Source organism: Panthera pardus, unplaced genomic scaffold, assembly GCF_024362965.1.
Source record: "Panthera pardus isolate Hobbes unplaced genomic scaffold, ASM2436296v1 HiC_scaffold_16, whole genome shotgun sequence".
NCBI classification, from domain to species: domain Eukaryota; kingdom Metazoa; phylum Chordata; class Mammalia; order Carnivora; family Felidae; genus Panthera; species Panthera pardus.
In genome coordinates, this window is record NW_026526721.1 from 123,497,039 (window position 1) to 123,517,590 (window position 20,552).

At 37.7% G+C, this 20,552-nt stretch overlaps 1 protein-coding gene across 4 annotated transcripts in view; it reads left to right on the plus strand.

The window, feature by feature from the left end:
* Positions 1-20,552, plus strand: part of PIK3CB (phosphatidylinositol-4,5-bisphosphate 3-kinase catalytic subunit beta) — a 182,404-nt gene that overhangs the window by 40,180 nt on the left and 121,672 nt on the right. For all 4 annotated transcript variants that reach the window (XM_053903772.1, XM_019437877.2, XM_019437857.2 and 1 more), the window contains exon 2: positions 4,119-4,224. The gene's annotated coding sequence lies outside the window, so the exon portion shown is untranslated. The remainder of the gene's footprint in view (positions 1-4,118; positions 4,225-20,552) is intronic.

Genomic DNA, 20,552 nt, shown 5'->3' on the forward strand with positions numbered 1-20,552 from the left:
TGTCTCTCGCCGCCGTGTCTCAAAAATAAATAAACATTAAAATTTTTCTTTTATTTGTTATGAGAGAGAGCGTGCGCACACATGACCACGAATGGGGAGGGGCAGAGAGAGAAAGAGAGATTTCCAGGCACACTCTGCATGGACAGTGCAGAGCCCCACTTGGGGCTTGGACCCATGAACCATGAGATCATGACCTGAGCTGGAGTCATGAGTCAGCCACTTAACTGACTGAGCCACCCAGGCACCCCAAAAAGTATTTTTACTTGAACAAGACTAGAGATAGAATATGTATAGGGGTTTTGGTTTGGTCATAGGCCATTCTTAGTGCTTAGGTAAGCTTTTGAAATCCACCCCTCCCACCTGTCTTTTTAAAGTTTAAGGGATATTTATTGTTTGTCCAGAATTTTTCCCTTTCTTTTCATAATAAAGTTGTGAGAGTGAATCTTCATGTGTAAGGTTATTAATAACATTATTTTTACCTAAAGCTTATTACTAGGAATTTTAATAATACATTTTATTGAATTGTGTGTTTGAATAAATCACAGTAATTTTGTTGACTGTTCAAGAAGAGTAAGCAGTATACTTACGTTCATTATTAGCCTATATTGTGTCAAACTGGTTATTTAAAAAAATTTTTTTCTTAACGTTTATTCATTTTTGATAGAGACAGAGTACGAGTGGGAGTGGGGCAGAGAGAGAGGGAAGCACAGAGTCTGAAGCACACTCCAGGCTCTGAGCTGTCAGCACAGAGCCCAACACAGGGCTTGAACCCATGATCATGACCTGAGCCAAAGTCGGATGCTTAATCGACTGAGCCACCCACGTGTCCCTCAAATTGTTTTTTTTTTTTTTTTTTGGTGGCATTTGATACATATCTTTTTTCATATTTTCAAAAGACATCATTTTTTAGAGCAGTTTTAGGTCACAGTAGAATTGAGTAGAAAGTACAGAGAGTTCTCATATATCCCTGTCCCCACATGCATAGCCTCCCTACCAACATCCTGCACTAGCAAATTGGTTTATTGTTTTGTTTTTTGCAAATTGCTTTTTTTTTTTTTTACTTAATTGATCCCTTACTTTTGGAAAAGTAAGCAGCTTGATATATTTTGACATTATTCTAAAGTTTTATAACATTCTTCTCATTTAAAAAAGAATCTTATGGACCTTAATTACAAAAACAAAGAAACCAAGAGTAGAATTCAATTACTTGCTTCCTAACAATTTTATTTTGAAGATACAAAATGAAAAAGATTTTCAACCTTTATAGCAACAATTCTGCTGTCCTTTGATTCCTACTAATTTTATGAAACTTTAAGATTTTTCTCCCTTTTAAATATTTAAATGTAAAATATTCTAATCAGATGCATGGAATTTGTATTAAAATTTTTGACTTGATGTATTGCTGACAAGATGTAAATAGTTCCAAGCTTTGTGCTCTAATCCAGTTTGAGTGGGCTTGCCCAGAAGTAAATTAAATGATGTGATTAGGATGCTACTATCAGTAAAGGTCATAAAGTCCTTTAAGATTTTATTAGTGAAGAATGGGACATAATGGCTGAGAGTAGAGGGTTGTGAGCTCACTGATCATTGGAAAGCACCCATGGTTTTGGACTCATGGGAAGGCAAAGCCATAAAACTTTGTGAAGACTATAGGATTTTCTCAATGAGACAGAAGCATCAACTTAAAAAAGATTGATCGTTGTAAACACATTAAAATTAATGTTCACCTAAAGACACCATAAAGAAAAGGAAAAGATAAACTAAACTTAGAAAACAATTATTGCAAACTTGGAAGAAAATAGTTGTCATGTATATAATAGAAAATTAGTGTCCTAAACAGGGCTACCTTCATGGGTATACAACCTGTTCAGTCACACAGGGCCTCACACTTATTTTAATACTAAATTATCACTGTTTTATAATTCATAATTTTTTAATAATGGCCCTGCTTTTTAATTTTGGAATGGGACCTGCAAATTATGTAACTAATCCTGGTCCTGAATATATAAAGCCTACTAACTAATAAAAAGACAACCCAATAAAAATGGCCAAAAACTGTGAACAAAGGAATGCAGAAAGGAACATAGATACTTAATAAACATTTTAAGGGCGCCTGGGTGACTCAGTCAAACATCTGACTCTTGATTTCAGCTTAGGTCATGCATGATCTCATGTCTTCATGTGTTCGAGCCCCACTTCGGGCACTGTGCTGACAGCACAGAGCCTGCTTGGGAATCTCTCTCCTCTCTCTGCCTCTCCCCTCCTCATGCTGTCTGTCTCTCTCTCAAAGATAAAACAAAACAAAACAAAAAAACATTAAAACTTGTGAAAAGGTCTTACATCTCATCAAGTAATACAAACAAATCACAGTAAGGTTGTATATGTTCTGTACTGCCACCAATTAAGAAATCTCACTTTACCAGGTATTGGCAAGGATTGTGTCATCAATTTACATGCTGCTGGTGAGTTGGTAGAGTGAGTTGGAAGACAACTTGGTGTTTTGGTAAAGTTGGGAATTTGCATATCCTTTAACCCATCAATTCTACTTCTAGGTTTGAAGCATACCCTAAAGAAATTCTTGTTCATTTGCCTCTGGAGACCTGTGTAATAATGTTAATAAGAGCAAAAAAACTGTAAACCATTTAAATGCCTGAAAACAGAATGGATAAATATACTATAGCTATTTGTGTAGTGGAATACTATAGAGCAATTAAAAAGTAACATGGATAAAGCTTAGAAAAATATTTGAGTGACAGAATTCAAGTCCCTGAAAATTCCATACAGTATATGAATTTATCAAGCTGAAAAAGGGAGCCAGGGACACAAACCTAAACAAAACATTGTTAGGGATATATACATATGGGACAAAGTTATTTTTTAAAGCATAATGGAATAATTATTCAAGAAAAAGGTGGGGATGAGAGGAGTATGTACATAGATGTGATGTTATTGCTCTTCTGTGGGATGGTGATTTACGGTGTTCATCTTATGTTTGCTTGCATGCATCTTTCCATATATTTTGTGTATGTCAGATATTAAAGGAGAAAAGGGGAGAAATGAAATAAGCTATCTATAGTTGGCAGCTTATGGTGTAGATAGAGGGATAGGTTGAGAAGTAGAAAGAAAATTAGCATGTTACAGAAATAAGGTTTCAAGAAAGAGGTGATCTAAATGAGAAAACTTAGATAGTTGTATAGGATGTCCACTTAAGTCCCTTCTGTCTCTAATAGGATTTCATGTGTTTTTTATATTTTTCTCATATTTAAAAATACAGAGTTATAAGCAATCAAATGTCATATAAGATTTATTTTACTGTTTTTCTAAGTTTAGCCATTTTATTTTGAGAGAGAGAGCATGCGTGCAGGCATGCGTAAGTGGGGGAGGAACAGAGAGAGAGAGAGAGAGAGAGAGAGAGAGAGAGAAAGAGAGAGAGAGGCGGGGAGAGAGAATCCCAAGCAGTCTTTACACTGTCAGCACAAAGCCCATCTCAGGGCTCGAGCCCATGAACCTGGAGATCATAACCAGAGCTGAGCCACCCTGGCTCCCCTATTTTATCAATTCATTTTATTTTTTCATTTAAAAAAATCAATTAATTTTTTTTAATGTTTATTTTTGAGAGAGAGAAAGTGCGAGCAGGGCAGGGGCAGAGAGCGAGGGTGACAGGATCTGAAGCAGGCTATGTGCTGACAGCAGAAAGCCCGACTTGGGGCCCGAACCCATAAGCCATGAGATCGTAACCTGAGCTGAAGTTGGACGCTTAACCAACTGAGCCACCCAGGTGCCCCATCTTCACTTTTATTTTTTTTTAAGTGGGCGGATTTCTTTTTGTTTTTTTTTTTTAATGTTTATTTATTAATTATTTTTTTAATGTTTGTTTTTGAGAGAGAGAGACAGCATGTGCAGGGAAAGGGCAGAGAGACAGAGAGAATCCCAAGCAGGCTCTGCACTAACAGCGCAGTTTGGGGTTACATTTCACAAACCGTGGAGTTAAGACCTGAGCCTAAGTCAGGAGTCAGACACTTAACTGACTGAGCCATCCAGGTGCCCCCAGATTTATTTTATTTTTAATTTAGCTAATTTAGGTGTTAATACCTTTTTTCTTCCCCCCTTTTTTGTAGCATATCGTCTAATTTGAAAGTCTTCCATGAAAACTTCACTTTAAAAAAATAAGTAATGCCATCATCTGTTATCCTAAAAGACTGAAATGGGGGCTGTCAATTTGAGGTAAGTGTCTAAATTTGTATCTTTACTTACATTAGTTTTCCAAAAGTTAAATATAGAAGGAAAATATAAATATTGTTTAGATTCTAAATCTTTTAGTTAATCTCTATATTGGGGGGTGGGTAGAAATCCTAGACTTTGTGTTTTTTTTTCCCCCTAGTCTTTCTTTTAAAATAGTCTGATATTTAGGATTATGTTTACCCCATAGTTAATGGAGCTTCATGAAGGAGACAGGTGGGATCATTGTTGTTGAAAGCTTTTCTAGAGAGGCTCATTGAAAACTGAAGTTTTTTTGGAGTTGGCATTTAGGTAACACTGCTGGACAGTAGGGACCATTTCAGGACAGTGTTTGTGGCTGAAAATAAGCTTGCAGTAGAATAAAGAGTGAAGAGGAGGTGATAAAGTGAATATTTCAGCTCTAACTCATTTATTAAGTCAACATGTAGTGTGTATTTAGGATGTGGTGGTCATTTTCCTAAGTACTGGAATTATAGTTAGTGTGACCATATATTCTGATGTAAGCCTCCTGTAGATCAATTAATACCTGTATTTTTTATCTCCATGACTTATTTATTTGAGAGAGAAAGAGAACATGCAAGTGGGGGAGAGGGCAGAAGGAGAGAGAGGAAGAATCTTAAGCAGGCTCTACACTCAACATGGAGGCTGAAGCAGGGCTTAGTCCCACGACCCTGGGATCATGACCTGAGCTGAAATCAAGTTGGATGCTCTGGGAGCCTGTGTGGCTCAGTCAGTTAAGCATCCAACTTTGGCTCAGGTCATGATCTCGCAGTTCGTGAGTTCAAGCCCCATGTTGGGCTCTCTGCTGTCAGTGTGGAGCCTGCTTTGGATCATCTGTCTCCCTCTCTTTCTGCCCCTCCCCTGCTCTCTCTGTCTCTCAAAAATAAAATAAACATTTAAAAAAAAGGGGTGCCTGGGTGGCTCTGTCAGTTAATCATTCGACTCTTGGTTTTGGCTCAGGTCATGGTCTCACGGTTTGTGGGCTCGAACTCTGCATTGGGCTCTGCTCTGGCATTTTGGAGCCTGCTGGGGATTCTCTCTCCCTTTCTCTTAACCTCTCCCCCTTGCATGAGCACGTGCACTTGGAATGTGTCCGCGCTCTCTCTCCCTCTCTCAAAATGAATAAACATTAAAAGAAAGAGAAGGTTTAATGTTTATTTATTTATTTTGAGAGAGGGAGAGAAAATCCCAACCAGGCTCCGCACTGTCAGCGCAGTCATGTCCTGAACTGAAATCAAGAGTTAGATGCTTAACAGACTGAGCTAGACAGGTGCCCCAAGAGATTTGTATTCTAGTTAAATTTTAATGAGAGAGCCTCACAGGAATTAAAATTTTGGAGGCTTAAAAAGAATGTGTTAGGGGCACCTGGGTGGCTCAGTCAGTTAAGCGACCGACTTCAGCTCAGGTCCTGATCTCGCGGTTTGTGAATTCAAGCCCCGCGTCGGGCTCTGTGCTGAAAGCTCAGAGCCTGGAGCCTGTTTCAGATTCTGTGTCTCCCTCTCTCTCTGCCCCTCCCTCTCTCTCTCTCTCTCTCTGTCTCTCTCAAAAATAAACAAACAACAAAAAAGAATGTGTTGCCAGAAACTTATGGTTACTGTGTCTGTATAACTTGCTTACGATAACAAATGTACTAAGTACTTTTGCTTGGCTCAGGAGAAAGCTATGTGTTTTGATTAGTAGGCAGGAATAACTATGATTTCCCAGGATAGGACAAGATGATTAAATGAGCTAGAATGATTTTTTTATTTAATGTTTATTTATTTTTTTTTTTTGAGAGAGAGAGAGGGAGAGACAGCACAAACAGAGATAGGGACACAGAGAGAGGGGGACAGAGGATTTGAACCAGGCTTTGTGCTGAGAGCAGAGAACCTGATGCAGGGCTCTAACTCACGAACTGTGAGGCCATGACCTGAGCCAAAGTCAGACGCTTAACTCACTCATCCACCCAGGCGCCCCTAGAATGATTTTTACCCCCCAAAGAGTATACTTGTTAACCTTTGAGATTGGAAATTTTGTAAGGATGTAGAGAAGTTTTCATCTTGCTGTTGACTAACACATTGTCTGTGTAACAGTTCAGAAAAGATATTCTGTGTTCAGATGCATAAATAGACCAATAAGAATTATTAAGGGCAAAGAATATCGATGGGATTATAGCTCCTGCAGAGGTTTTTGAAACTTTGCACCTTGATTGTAATTGTCATTAAGATTTGAAATTTTTTTTAATATTTAATTTATTGTCAAATTGGTTTCCATACAACACCCAGTGCTCATCCCAACAGGTGCCCTCCTCAGTGCCCATCACCCACTTTCCCCTCCCTCCCACCTTGCCCTCCCATCAACTCTCAGTTTATTCTCAGTCTTTAAGAGTCTCTTATGGTTTGGCTCTCTCCCTCTCTAACTTTTTTTTTTCCTTCCCCTCCCCCATGGTCTTCTGTTTAGTTTCTCAGGATCCACATAAGAGTGAAAACATATGGTATCTTTCTCTGTATGACTTATTTCACTTAGCATAACACACTCCAGTTCCATCCATGTTGCTAAGATTTGAAAATTTTGAAATAGATCATATTCATTGTCTTCACTATTATAATTATGCCTTTTGTTGGTAAATGACATGTTTTAATTTCAAAAAGCTTACTTTAGAAGCTTCTTACCATGTTGCATGAACACTGAATAAACTGAGTGTTTTAAACTTGTGTTCTGGTCTTTACTAGGTCCCCTTCTCCAGTTCTTGTCTTTGCCTCAGGGTTCTTTTTCTTCAATGTGTATTGAGTGTTTACGCAGTTAGAAAAAATGTTCATAAAGATCATATTGTTGAGTGCCTACTGTTTCTGGTCCTTTGATAACATGGGTTTTGCTTTTACTCAGAGAATAACTGTGGTCAGATTGTCATATAGTCTACCATAGACAGTAAGGATATTGTGAAGGAAATTCTGGCTATCTGTGTAGCATGACCTTTCAAAACTGTTTTCTTTGCTGCAAGCATCTCACTTAGCCTTTTGACTGCCACATGACAGAGGAAGTAGTATATAAGGGCAGAATAAATGGCTGCCTTGTTGATCTCAATACAGTTTTCCAATATAAGAGCATGCTAAATAGTCACATATGTTATTAAATAACATTGTTTCATTTATGTGGAAGATTAACAAGTCTTATGCATAATACATAGGATACATTTTAAGTATAATTTTGTAAAAATTTGTAAGTTAAAGTTGAAATAGAAAATAAATTTATGTTACTTTTAAAAAGAATGTTACTTTGGGGTACATAGGTGGTGGCTCAGTTGGTTAAGCATCCAACTTGGCTCAGGTCATGATCTCATGATTTGTAAGTTTGAGCCCCACGTCGGGCTCTGTGCTGACAGCTCAGAGCCCAGAACCTGCTTCCGATTCTGTGCCTCCCTCTCTTTCTCTGTCTCTCCCTGCTCACGTGCTTGCGTGCTCTCTCTCTCAAAAATAAATAAACATAAAAACATTAAAAAAAAGGGTGTTAATTTTTTATTCAAAGTTTTAAGAACTATTAATGATTTGAAATCATTATATACAGCCCATGATGACAAATTCACTATTTTAGTGGGCATATATTTATTTTTAAACTTAAAAAAAATTTTTTTTAAATGTTTATTTTGGGAGAGAGAGTACAAGCAGGGGAGGGGCAGAGAGAGACAGACACAGAATCCAAAGCAGGCTCCAGGCTCTGAACCAGTAGCATAGAGCCCAATGTGGGGCTTGAACTCAGGAACTGTGAGATCATGATCTGAGCCGAAGTCAGTTGCTTAACTGACTGAGCCACTGTAGCGCCCCAGTGGGCAGATATTTTTAAAGCAACTTTGGAGGTACCTTTCTGCTGTTCTTGAGTAGTCAGGAGAGTCTTCTTTAAAACTGTGAAGCGGCTAGGGCACCTGGGTGGTTCAGTTGGTTAAGTGTGCAACTTTGGCTCAGGTCATGATCTCATGATTCATGGGTTTGAGCCCTGCATCAGGTGCTCTGCTGTCAGCACAGAGCCCGCTTCAGATGCTGTCTCTCTCTCTGCCTCTCATTCATTCCCTCTCAAAAATAAACATTAAAAAAGAAAAAACTGTAATGGGGCTATAAAATTGTTGAATTACTATGTTGAATATCTGAAACTAATATAACATTGTATGTCAACTATGTTTCTTTTTTATTTCAATTTTTTTTTTTTTAGTGTTTATTTATTTTTGAGAGAACGAGAGAGAGAAAGCATGAGCGGGAAGGGGCAGAGAGAGAGGGAGACACAGAATCTGAAGCAGGCTTTAGGCTCCGAGGTGTCAGCATAGAGCCTGATGCGGGGCTTGAACTCACAAACCACAAGATCATGACCTTAGCCGAAGTCAGACGCTTAACCCACTGAGCCACCCAGGCGCTCCAGTGTCAACTTATTTCAATTTAAAACAAAAGAAGGGGCTCCTGGGTGGCTCAGTCGGTTAAGCTTCCGACTTCAGTTCAGGTCATGACCTCATGGTTTGTGGGTTCAAGTCCAGCATCAGGCTCTGTGCTGATAGCTCAGTCTGGAACCTGCTCTGGATTCTGTGTCTCCCTCTCTCTCTGCGTCTCCCCTGCTCAGGCTCTGTCTCTGTCTCTCTGTCTCTCTCAAAAATAAATAAACATTAAAACAAAACAGAATGCTGTGAAAGGGCCTAGGGGACGTGAATAAGCACCAGCCTGATTTTAAACTTTAATTTTATTTTCAGCTAGTAGCTGAGCTTTATAATGTTTGTATTTATTTATTCATCATTGAGCAGATAGTTACTGATGTCTTGTATCAGGCACTGTACAGAACCTGAAAGATAAAAGATCCTGTCCCTTTTGTACAGGAACTCACTATCTAGATATTAACAAGGGTAATAGGAATAAACTTTAGCAGGATCAAAACTCCTTGCCCTAGCTGCTAATTTCAGTTCCCTCCCAGAATCTAGACAAAGATTATAAGGGGAAGCAGTAAGGACATGAGGATGGTCAGGATTCTTTGGTTGGAGCAGTGCTGGTGGACAGGCAACTGCAGGTGAGAGGAAAAATGTGGAACTTGACATGAAGGTCACAGAGCAGAATGGGAAATGGGTTCCCATCAAATGGACTCTTCATGCCTGGTGCTGCCTAGGAGGTTTACATATGTTATTGCTCTTAATCCATTAAAAAAAAGTGAAATTTAGCATATATACAGAAGAGCACATAAAACCTTAAGTTTAGAATTTAAAGAACAATAGAAAAATAAAACTTCTGCATGATAGGCAGGCCAGTTCTATGTGCGTTACTCTATTGTTTTTTTTCTTCCTCTCCCTAAACTACTCTTAGCTGAATTTTTTGTTGCTTCCTTGTTTTTCTGTGGCTGTACCATCTACATTTATATCTTTGACCAATACTTTGTATTTATACTTGAGTAAATGAAATCATATTGTGCATATTCTTTTTTTTCCTAACATTGTTTACAGGGTCCATTCATAGTTATGTGTATAGCTATATTTTCTTAATTTTCCATTTTGTTGAAATATTCAGTAGAACTTACTGATCCATTCTATTAATATACATTTAGGTTGTGTCTAGTTTTCAGATAGTATGAAAAATTCGACATTTAACATTCAGGTACATGTGACATCACAGATTAAGAGTTTTTTCAAGGCTGTATACCTAGTAATGGAATTTTTGGTGCCAGACTCTTTGGAAGAGGTTGATTCAATTTATTCTCCCACCAGCAGTGATCTGTGAAATGGTATCTCCTTGTGGTTTTGTTTTTTTTAAATTGAAATGACTTTTTTTTAAGTTTATTTATTTTTGAGAGAGAGAGAGAGATCACACATGCACAAGCAGAGGAAGTGGCAGAGAGAGAGGAGAAAGAATCCCAAGCAGGCTCTGTGCTCTCAGCAAGAGCCCCACATGGGGCTTGATCTCACAAACTGTGAGATCATGACCTGAGCCAAAATCCGGAGTCAGAGGGCTAACTAACTGAGCCACCCAGGCGCCCCCCCTTGTGATTTTAATTTATGTTGCCTTGGTGACTAATGAGGCTGAATATTTTTCCACCATGTGTTTATGGATTTTTCTGGCTGCTGTGAAATTTGTATTTAATTATTTTGCCCATTTTTCTATGATTTTTGATTTATATAATTTTTGTATATTTATTTTCACACTAAATTTTATAAAAATTATTTATTTGATCATTTTAAAATTTTAATTCCAGTATAATTTTCATGTAATGTTATACTAGTTTCAAGTGTACAATATAGTGATTGAACAGTTCTGTACAATACCTAGTGATCATTATAGTAAATATACTGTTAATGCCCTTCACCTATTTTATCCACATCCCACCCACTTATTTTTTTACAGTTTATTTTGAGAAAGAGCGAGAGAGAGCTCAAGAATGGGAGGGTCAGAGAAAGAGGGGGAGAGAGAGAATCCTAAGCAGGCTTTGCACTGCCAGCCTGAGCCTGAGGCGGGGCTTGAACTCATGAACTGTGAGATCATGACCTGAGCCAAAATCAAGAGTTGGATGCTTAACTGACTGAGCTACCCAGGTGCCCCTCACCCACCTATTTTATTCACTTGTTCAACATTCTTCATTGAATCTTTTTCTGTTTTTTTTTTTTTTTTTTTTTATTAATGTTTATTTTTATTTTTGAGAGAGAGAGACACACACACAGTGTGAGTGGGGAAGGGAGAGAGAGAGAGAGGAAGACACAGAATCTGAAACAGGCTCCAGGCCCTGAGCTGTCAGCACAGACCCCGGCATGGGGCCCGAACCCACAAACTGCAAGATCATGACCTGAGCTGAAGTTGGACACTTAACTGATTGAGCCGCCTAGGCACCCCTGTTATTTTATTTTTATTATTTATTTATTTGTATATCAAGAACACCTTAACATGGCCTACCTCTCTAGTATCATCCTGCTTCTGTTTTCTGCTTCTCTGTGTCCCTCATAGCTGTCTTTGAACTCCTCAGATGATTAAGGCTTCTTAGGTCTTTGCATATGTTCTTTCTCAACTTTGCTTAGCTAACTTCCTCTCTTCCTTCTAGCATGTGTTAAAAAATCCCCTTTCCTTTGCACTCTTTTGTATATATGCCTCAAATTCACATACTTTGTGTGTCTAAACTTATTAAAAATATAGTAATTCTATTCAGATGACTAGTCAGGAGGAGAAATAAGGCTGTCAATATGTTCATTTCTATCAGGGAATTAAAAATGCATTGTGCAGGGGCACCTGGGTGGCTCAGTCGATTAAGTGTCCCGCTTCAGCTCGGGTCATGATCTTACAGTCCATGAGTTCGAGCCCTGTGTTGAGAGCTTGGAGCCTGGAGCCAGCTTCGGATTCTTTAAAAAAAAAAAAAAAAAAAAAAAAAAAATTTTAAGTTTGTTTATTTTTGACAGAGACAGAGTGCGAGCATGACCTGGGGAAGGGGCAGAGAGAGAGGGAGACACAGAATCTGAAGCAGGCTCCAGGCTCCAGGCTGTCAGCACAGAGCCTGCCGTGGGGCTTGAACTCACGAACTGTGTGAGATCATGACCTGGACGCTTAACCCACTGAGCCACCCAGGTGCCCCCTGCTTTGGATTCTTAAAGCTTTCTTTAATTTCAGTGTTTTAGCCAATATATTTTAAATTCCTTGAGAGTATCTCCTCAGTTTCCAGATGGTGTCATTTTGGAAACTGGGAAATAAATGAACCTCTAATAGTAGCTTTTACTTGAAAAAATGATCAAGAGGAAAAGTATAGTTTGGTTTTAAGAGCTGCATTCAGTGAGGAAACATTTTTGTTTAGCTTTTGTGTTAGTGGTATGAAATTGATAATAATGACATTTTCTAGTTTATTTCTTCTCTTAGTAAGTCATTTGTGACAGTAAATGATGTGGGTGGTATGAATGAATAAAATTGAAAATCACATTCCACAACAAAGCAGTATTTTAAATGGTGTATTAAGAAGATGAGAGACAAAAATAATGCTGTTTTAACACCAACAAATTGGACAACCCAGAAGAAATGGATCAGTTCTTAGAAACATATATATGATCAAATCTGAATCATGAAGTAGAAAATCTGGACAGATTACTGATAAGGAAATTGAATCAGTAACTGAAAATTTTGCAACAAACAACAGTCCAGGACCAGATGGCTTCAGTGGTGAATTCTACCAAACATTTAAAGAAGAATTAATACCAACCTTCTCAAACTTCTTTCAAAAAACAGAGGAGGAGCAAATTCTTCTAAACTCATTTTATGAGGCCAGCATTACACTGATAGCAAAACCAGACAAGGACCCACAAGAAAAGAAAATTACAGACCAATATTCCTGATGAATAATAGGTGCAAAAATCCTCAACAAAATATTAGTAAACTGAATTCAGCAATACATTAAAAGAATCATACACTGTGATCAATTAGAATTTATTCTGGGGATGCAAAGATGGTTCAAGATCCATAAATCAGTGATATATGTCACATTAACAAAATAAAGGTTTAGAAACCATGTTATCATCTCAATAGATACAGAAAAAGCATTTGACAAAATTTGACATCCATTTATGATAAAAATTCTCAACAGAGTACAGAGAAAAACATAAGTCAACTAATAATAAAGGCCATGTATGACAAGCCACAGCTAACATCATATTCAGTAGTGAAAATGTGAAGAATTTTCCTGTAAGATCAAGGAACAAGAAAAGGATGCCTGCTCTCACCCCTTTTATTGAACATATTATTGGAAGACCTAGCCAGAGCAGTTAGGCAAGGACAAGAAATAAAAGGCCTGCAAATCGGAAAGGAATTAAAATTGTCACTCTTAGCAGATGAAGAAATGAAGATAAGATGTAGAAAACCCTAAAGACTTCATCAAAAAGCTGTTAGAAGTAATAAATTCAGTAAAGTTGGCAAATACAAAAATCAATCTACAAAAATCTGCAAAATTCTATATTCTACTGACAGACTATTAGAGAAATTAAAACAGTCCCATTTACAATTGCAACGAAAAGAATAAGATATCTAGGAATAAATATGACAAAGGAGATGAAAGACCTGCACACATAAAACTACAGGACATTGATGAAATAAAGAAGACATACTGAACAGAATAATAGCTTGTGTTCCTGGATTGGAAAAAATAATGTTGTAAAAATGTCCATACAACTCAAAGCAATCTATAGATTCAGTGCAATCCCTATTATAATTCTAGTTTTGTTTTGTTTTTGTTTTTGTTTTTACAGAAAAACAAAAACTTTTGTTTTTGTTTTTTACAGAAATAGAATAAACAATCCTAAATATGGAACCACAGAAGATCCTGAGTAGGCAAAGTAATCATGAGAAAGAACAAGGCTAGAGACATCCCACTTCCTCATTTCAAAATATATTACAAAGTTATAGTAATCAAAACAGTGTGATACTGTTATAAAACAGACATGTAGATCAATGGAACAGAATAGAGAGCTCAGGAATAAAGCCATGCATACACGTTTAATTAATTTATGACAAAGGAGCCAAGAAAATGCAGTGGAGGTAAGGACGATCCCTTCAATAAAAGGTGCTGGAAAAGCTGGACAACCACATACAAAGGAATGGCATTGAATACATCTTGCACCACACACAAAAATTAATACAGATTAAAGATGTGAACTTAAGATCTGAACCCATAAATTCCTAGATGAAAACATATGCAGTTACTTTTCCTGTTTTGATTCTGGCAATGATATTTTGGATTTGATACCAAAAGCAAAGGCGATAGAAGCAAAAATAAATGGGACTACATCAAACTGAAAAACTTCTGCACAGCAAAGGAAACCATCAATAAAATGAAAAGGCAACCTATTGAATGGGAGAAAATACTTGCAAATCATATACCTGATGAAGGGTTAGTATCCAAAAGGTATAAGGAACCCATACAAGTTAGATGTGCCCTGCCCTCACCCAAATTAGATATCTGAATAGACATTTTTCCAAAGAAGACTTGCAAATGTCCAACAGGTACATGAAAAGGTGTTCAACATCACTAGTCATCAGGGAAATTACCATAAAAAATCTCAACAAGATCATTACCTTGCCCTATTTAGAATGGCTAATATCAAAAAGAGAGGCAATATAAGTATTGGTGAGAATGTATAGAAAAGGGATCCCTTGTGCACTGCTGGTGGAAATGTAAATTGGTGGAGCCAAAATGGAAAGTAGTATGGAGATTCCTCACAAAACTACCGTATGATCCAACAGTCCCACTTCTGGGTATTTATCTGAAAGAAATGAAAACACTAACTGAAAAGATGTCTCTGTGTTCATTGCAGCATTATGTACAGTAATCAAGATGAGGAAGCAACCTAAGTGTCCATTGATGAATGAATGGATAAAGAAGTTGTGGTACACACACACACACACACACACACACGAATACTATTTAGGTATAAAAAGAAGGAAATCTTTTGTGACAATACGGGTGGATCTTGAGGGCGTTATTCTAAGAAATAATTCAGAGAAAGACAAGTATATGATGGCACTTAGGTGTGGAATTTTAAAAAAGAAATAAAACCCAAAACAACTAATTAATACAGGGAACAAACTGGTGATTGCCAGAGGCAGGGGTGGGGTGTGGGCAAAATGAGTAAAGGGGATCAAAAGGTACAAATTTCCAGTTATAAATAAGTCATGGGGGTGTAATGTAGAGTATGGTGACTATAGTTAATAATACTGCATTATGTATTTGACAGTTGCTAAGAGAGTAGATCTTTAAAGTTCTTGTGGCAAGTAGAAAAGTAATTGTCTTAAAAATAATGCTGTATTTGAATCTACTCCTGAAATCATTGTTTCACTATATGCTAACTAATTTGGATGTAAATTTTAAAAAATAAAATTATAAAAAGTGAAAGTCTAGGTTGGTAAAAACTAAAAAAAAAAAAATGAGCATCTGTAAGGTCTGGTTATGAAATAAAGTGATTCAAAGAAAAAAAATAATGCTGTATTTGAGGTTTTTGAAATAAAATGTGATTTATTAGATTAACTGTAGAGCCTTGTTATAAATTAAATACAGAACAATAGCCAAAAGCAGAGTTTGAAGCATAAATAGATGAAGATTTCAGATTTTTTGAGAACCTAGACCTAGTGACCTATGATGAATTACTATACTCCAAACCTTGTAACTCCCAGTACTTGTTCTGTGGTGCACATGTCATAGGCAGAGTAGTGTGTGGCAGTGGTGGTGGGGTTTCATGACAGTGATACTGTGGTACTGCCTCAGCTTTTCAGGTGAGGTCTGATCCCCAGACACTACCTTCCAGCTTCCTTTGTGAAGTTCAGGCAGGTATTTTATACTTCCCTTTTCCAATAGTCCATCATCATCTCTTGTGATTGAGGTTCTATAAGGGTTGAGGTGGAAAATATTACAGTCAGTAATATGAGCCTTTACTATCTCTCTCTGTTTTATTACTTCCAGCAATCTAAGAAGGTGCATAATCTGAATGAAACAAAATAGACAAATCTCCCATTCATGTCTCTCAGCTGACCTAGGTGCTCTGGTACAGGCTGGGTTGCAGACTGCTTCATGTTTTATTTTTGTAAGCCCTTCTTCCCCCAGTCACATGTGTGTTACAGTATCTTGAAAACTATAAGTAGCTAATAAATATTTATTAACTTGAATTCCTTTTTTTTTTTTCTTTTTCTCTTGGTCAAGCCTAGCACTGAAATGACACTCAGCCTGCCTCACCGGACTTACCGTGTCCTCCAGATAGAAATAGACAGTGAAAGAGAGTGTTGGTACCAAGGGAAATATCTCTTTCATTTTTCTAGCTTTTTTTATTTTTTCGAATTCTCTGTTTACTGTCAGTAGTGAAGGAGAAATGAAAGCTACACACAGAAGCATTTTGTCATTCATGGCTGGATGGCTTAGGAGGATAATTGGTCTCCGAAGAAAAGCATTTAAATAGACAAAGAAATACTTGCATACACCAAAGTTAAACTAGTGTCTAAAGTAGTAATCCTGAAGTGGTTTGGGAGAAATGCCAGCTTTTTAGGATGCTGCTTTAATTTTTATGTATTACAACTTATTTTCAAAATGACAGCAGACAGAGCTAAAAGGTTCAGAGCCTGGAATAGTTCTTTTTTCTACAGCTGTAAAGCTATTTAAAATTCTTCTCATGTTACTGTTTGCCATCCAGATGGCTTTCTGGCACTGATTCAGTTCCTAGATGTGAGGGCTGTTGGTTAGTTACTCACCAGCATCACCACACACTTGTACAATTTGGCTCATGACTCACCCTCACAGCACTTACATGTGGGTATCCTTTACTAGATAGTCATTTCTTATTGTCATGATGTCACTTGTTATAAATAGGTACCAGAATTGATTGGATAATGTTTCTGGGATGAAGATGCGTGACATACCCCCCACCCCCCAAAACCCCAAAAGACAGAAACACCCAGTAAGTCTGTTGGACCCATTGCCACTGTAATGAGAAACAGAAACAATTGTCTGGATGATGAAACTTTTGCCTAAAATATATGTATCTGTATAGTAGGTGTCAGAGTATATCCAATAAACGCGAATTATTTGCTTCACTCCTCTACTATTAGCCACAGTGATTAAAAAACAGAAAAGAACTTGTTTCAGAAGTCAGAGTTGTGGTGAGAGGTTAGGAAGAAGAAGGGGGTTGCTATCTTAGAGGGACACCCAAGGAGGCTCTGAGTACTTGCAGTGTTCTTTTTCTGGGTTTGGACTGTGGTTTGCTTTACAGTAGGTGTTTGCTTTATAGTAACTCATTGCATACTTTTGGTGTACTTTTTTATTACTTTAAACAATAAAAATGTTTAAAAATAAGGAATACTTGCCCATCATGTAGGAGAATTCCCTCAGCTGTGTCTTCAAAGGCTAAAGAATAAAGTCACCATGTTTTGAACTAGATATTGGTAGTAAGTTTTTGTCTTACTAATTTTATCTATTTAGTAAAATAATCCTTTTACCTGGGGCGTCTGGGTGGCTCAGTTGGTTAAGTGTCCGACTTCGGCTTAGGTCATGATCTCGCAGTCTTTGGGTTTGAGCCCCATGTCAGGCTCTGCGCTGACAGCTCATAGCCTGGAGCCTGCTTCGGATTCTGTGTCTCCCTCTCTCTTTGCCCCTCCCCTGCTCACCTTCTGTCTCTCTCTCTCTTAAAAAAATAAGTAAACATTAAAAAAAAATGTTTTTAACTTAAAACATGATTATGGTCAACAGTGATTTAAATAGGCTTAACAATTAGTTCCCATGCCCAAAAGTACCATCCATTTAGAAGTGGAACAGAAGGGATAGGGTGAGGGGAGAACATTGTGGGGATGAAATAAAACTACTTGGAAATATGTATCTAATTTGAATTATTTATTATGTTGTTGATAAGCATGATCGAATATTTAGGTTAGAAGAAGGGAGGGCAGACTAAAAAATAGAACAATGAAGAACTTAATTAGCATTACTTAATAAAAAATTAATATTTGAAGGGTGCCTAGGTGGCTCAGTCAGTTAAGCGTCTGACTTTGGCACAGGTCATGATCTCACTGTTCGTCAGTTTGAGCCCTGCATCAGGATCTGTGCTCACAGCTTAGCGCCTGGAGCCTGCTTTAGATTCTGTGTCTCTATCTCTTTCTGTCCCTAACCCCTTCTCTCCTGCACCCTCTCTCTCTCTCTTTCTCTCAAATATAAATAAACATCAAAAATATATTTAAAAATCAATGTTTGAATCAAGACCATTTATTAAAAAAATTTTTTATTAACATTTATTCATTTTTGAGAGTGAGAGAGACAGAGTGTGAGCAGGGGAGGGGCAGAGAGAGAGGGAGGCACAGAATCGGTAGCAGGCTCCAGAATCAAACTCACAGACTGCGAGATCATGACCTGAGCTGAAATCGGATGCTCAACCGACCAAGCCACCCAGGTGCCCCAAGACATTATTTTGTTTTGTTTTATTTTATTTTATTTTGTTTTGTTTTATTTTAATTTTTTATTTAAAATTTTTTTTTTGTATTTTATTAAAAAAATTTTTTTAATGTCTGTTTTTGAGAGAGAGAGGGCGCGCGCGCATGAGTGGGGGAGGGGCAGAGAGAGAGGGAGACACAGAATCTGATGCAGGCTCTGAGCTGTCAGCACAGAGCCTGATGCGGGGCTCAAACTCACAAACCATTAGATCATGACCTGAGCCAAAGTCAGTTGCTTACCCGACTGAGTCACCCAGGCACCCCAAGACCATTTATTTTAAATGGAGCATCTTAAACAGGTTAGCAGTATATATTTTTTTAATTTTTAAATTTTTTTAAATTTTGAAAAAAAACTTTATTTTTTATTTTTATTTTTTTATATATTAAATATAATTATTGTCAAATTGGTTTCCATGCAACACCCAGTGCTCATCCCAACAGGTGCCCTCCTCAGTGCCCATCACTCACTTTCCCTTCTCCCCCAACCCCCATCAACCCTCAGTTTGTTCTCAGTGTTTAAGAGTCTCTTATGGTTTGCCTCCCTCCCTCTCTGTAATTTTTTTTCCCCCTTCCTCTCCCCCATGGTCTTCTGTTAAGTTTCTCAGGATCCAAATATGGGTGAAAACATATGTATCTGTCTTTCTCTGCCTGAATTATTTCACTTAGCCTAATACCCTCCAGTTCCATCCACATTGCTTCAAATGGCCAGATTTCATTCTTTCTCATTGCCGAGTAGTATTCCATTGTGTATATAAACCACATCTTTATTCATTCGTCAGTGGATGGACATTTAGGCTCTTTCCATAATTTGGCTATTGTTGAAAGTGCTGCTGTAAACATTGGGGTACAAGTGCCCCTATGCATCAGCACTCCTGTATCCCTTGGGTAAATTCCTAGCAGTGCTATTGCTAGGTCATAGAGTAGATCTATTTTTAATTTTCTGAGGAACCTCCACACTGTTTTCCAGAGCAGCTGCATCAGTTTGCCTTCCCACCAACAGTGCAAGAGGGTTCCCGTTTTTCCACATCCTTTCCAGCATCTATAGTCTCCTGATTTGTTCATTTTAGCCACTCTGACTGGTGTGAGGTGGTATCTCAGTGTGGTTTTGATTTGTATTTCCCTGAGGAGTGACGTTGAGCATCTTTACATGTGCCAGTTGGCTATCTGGATGTCTTTAGAAAAGTCTCTATGTTTGTCTTCTGCCCATTTCTTCACTGGATTATTTGTTTTGTGTGTGTGAAGTTGGGTTCTTTATAGATTTTGAATACTAATCCTTTATCCAGTATGTCATTTGCAAATATCTTTTCCCATTCCTTGGGTTGCCTTTTCGTTTTGTTGATTGTTTCCTTTGCAGTGCAGAAGCTTTTTATCTTGATGAGGTCCCAGTAGTTCATTTTTGCTTTTAATTCCTTTTCCTTTGGAGATGTGTGAGGTAAGAAATTGCTGTGGCTGAGGTCAAAGAGGTATTTTCCTGCTTTCTCCTCTAGGGTTTTGATGGTTTCCTGTCTCACATTCAGGTCTTTTATCCATTTTGAGTGTATTTTTGTGAGTGGTGTAAGAAAGTGGTTTAGTTTCATTCTACCCAGGTGCCCCAAGACCATTTATTTTGAATGGAACATCTTAAACAGGTTAGCAGTATATATTTTTTTTAATTTTAAATTTTTTTTAAATTTTGAAAAAAAATTTTTAACATTTATTTTCGAGAGACAGAGAGACACAGAGCATGAGCGGGAGAGGGGCAGAGAGAGAGGGAGACACAGAATCTGATGCAGGCTCCAGGCCCTGAGCTGTCAGCATAGAGCCCAACGATGGGCTTGAACCCATGAACCATGAGATCATGACTGGAGCCAAAGTCGGATGTTTAACTGACTGAGCCACCCAGGTGCCCCTATTTTAAAACATTTTTTAAATGTTTTAAATGTTTCAAATTTTTTAAATTAAGTAACTATTTATTTTGAGAAAGAGCTAGATAGAGAGTGAGCAGGGAGAGACAGAGAGAGAGGGAGACAGAGAATCCCAAGCAGGCTCTGCACTGTCAGCTCAGAGCCTGATGTGGGGCTTGAACCTACAAACTGTGAGATCATGACCTCAGCCGAAGTCGGGCGCATAACCAACTGAGCCACCCAGGCACCCCAGCAGTGTATTTTTGAATAATGGGTGATACAACTTTAAGAAAAATAATCTTTATAGGAAATTACCAACATTCTTTAGATTTAGGAATCTGGTGAATTAAAAATTTTTCATCAGCCCATTTGGTCTGAAGAAATAATGCCAACAATGTTTCGTCTCCCCATTGGAATACCATTGTTGTATCTAAATTTGTTTATACTTTTACCTGATAATTATGACTTTTAAAAAGTTGTTTGGAATGTGTATGTTATTTAAAATTTT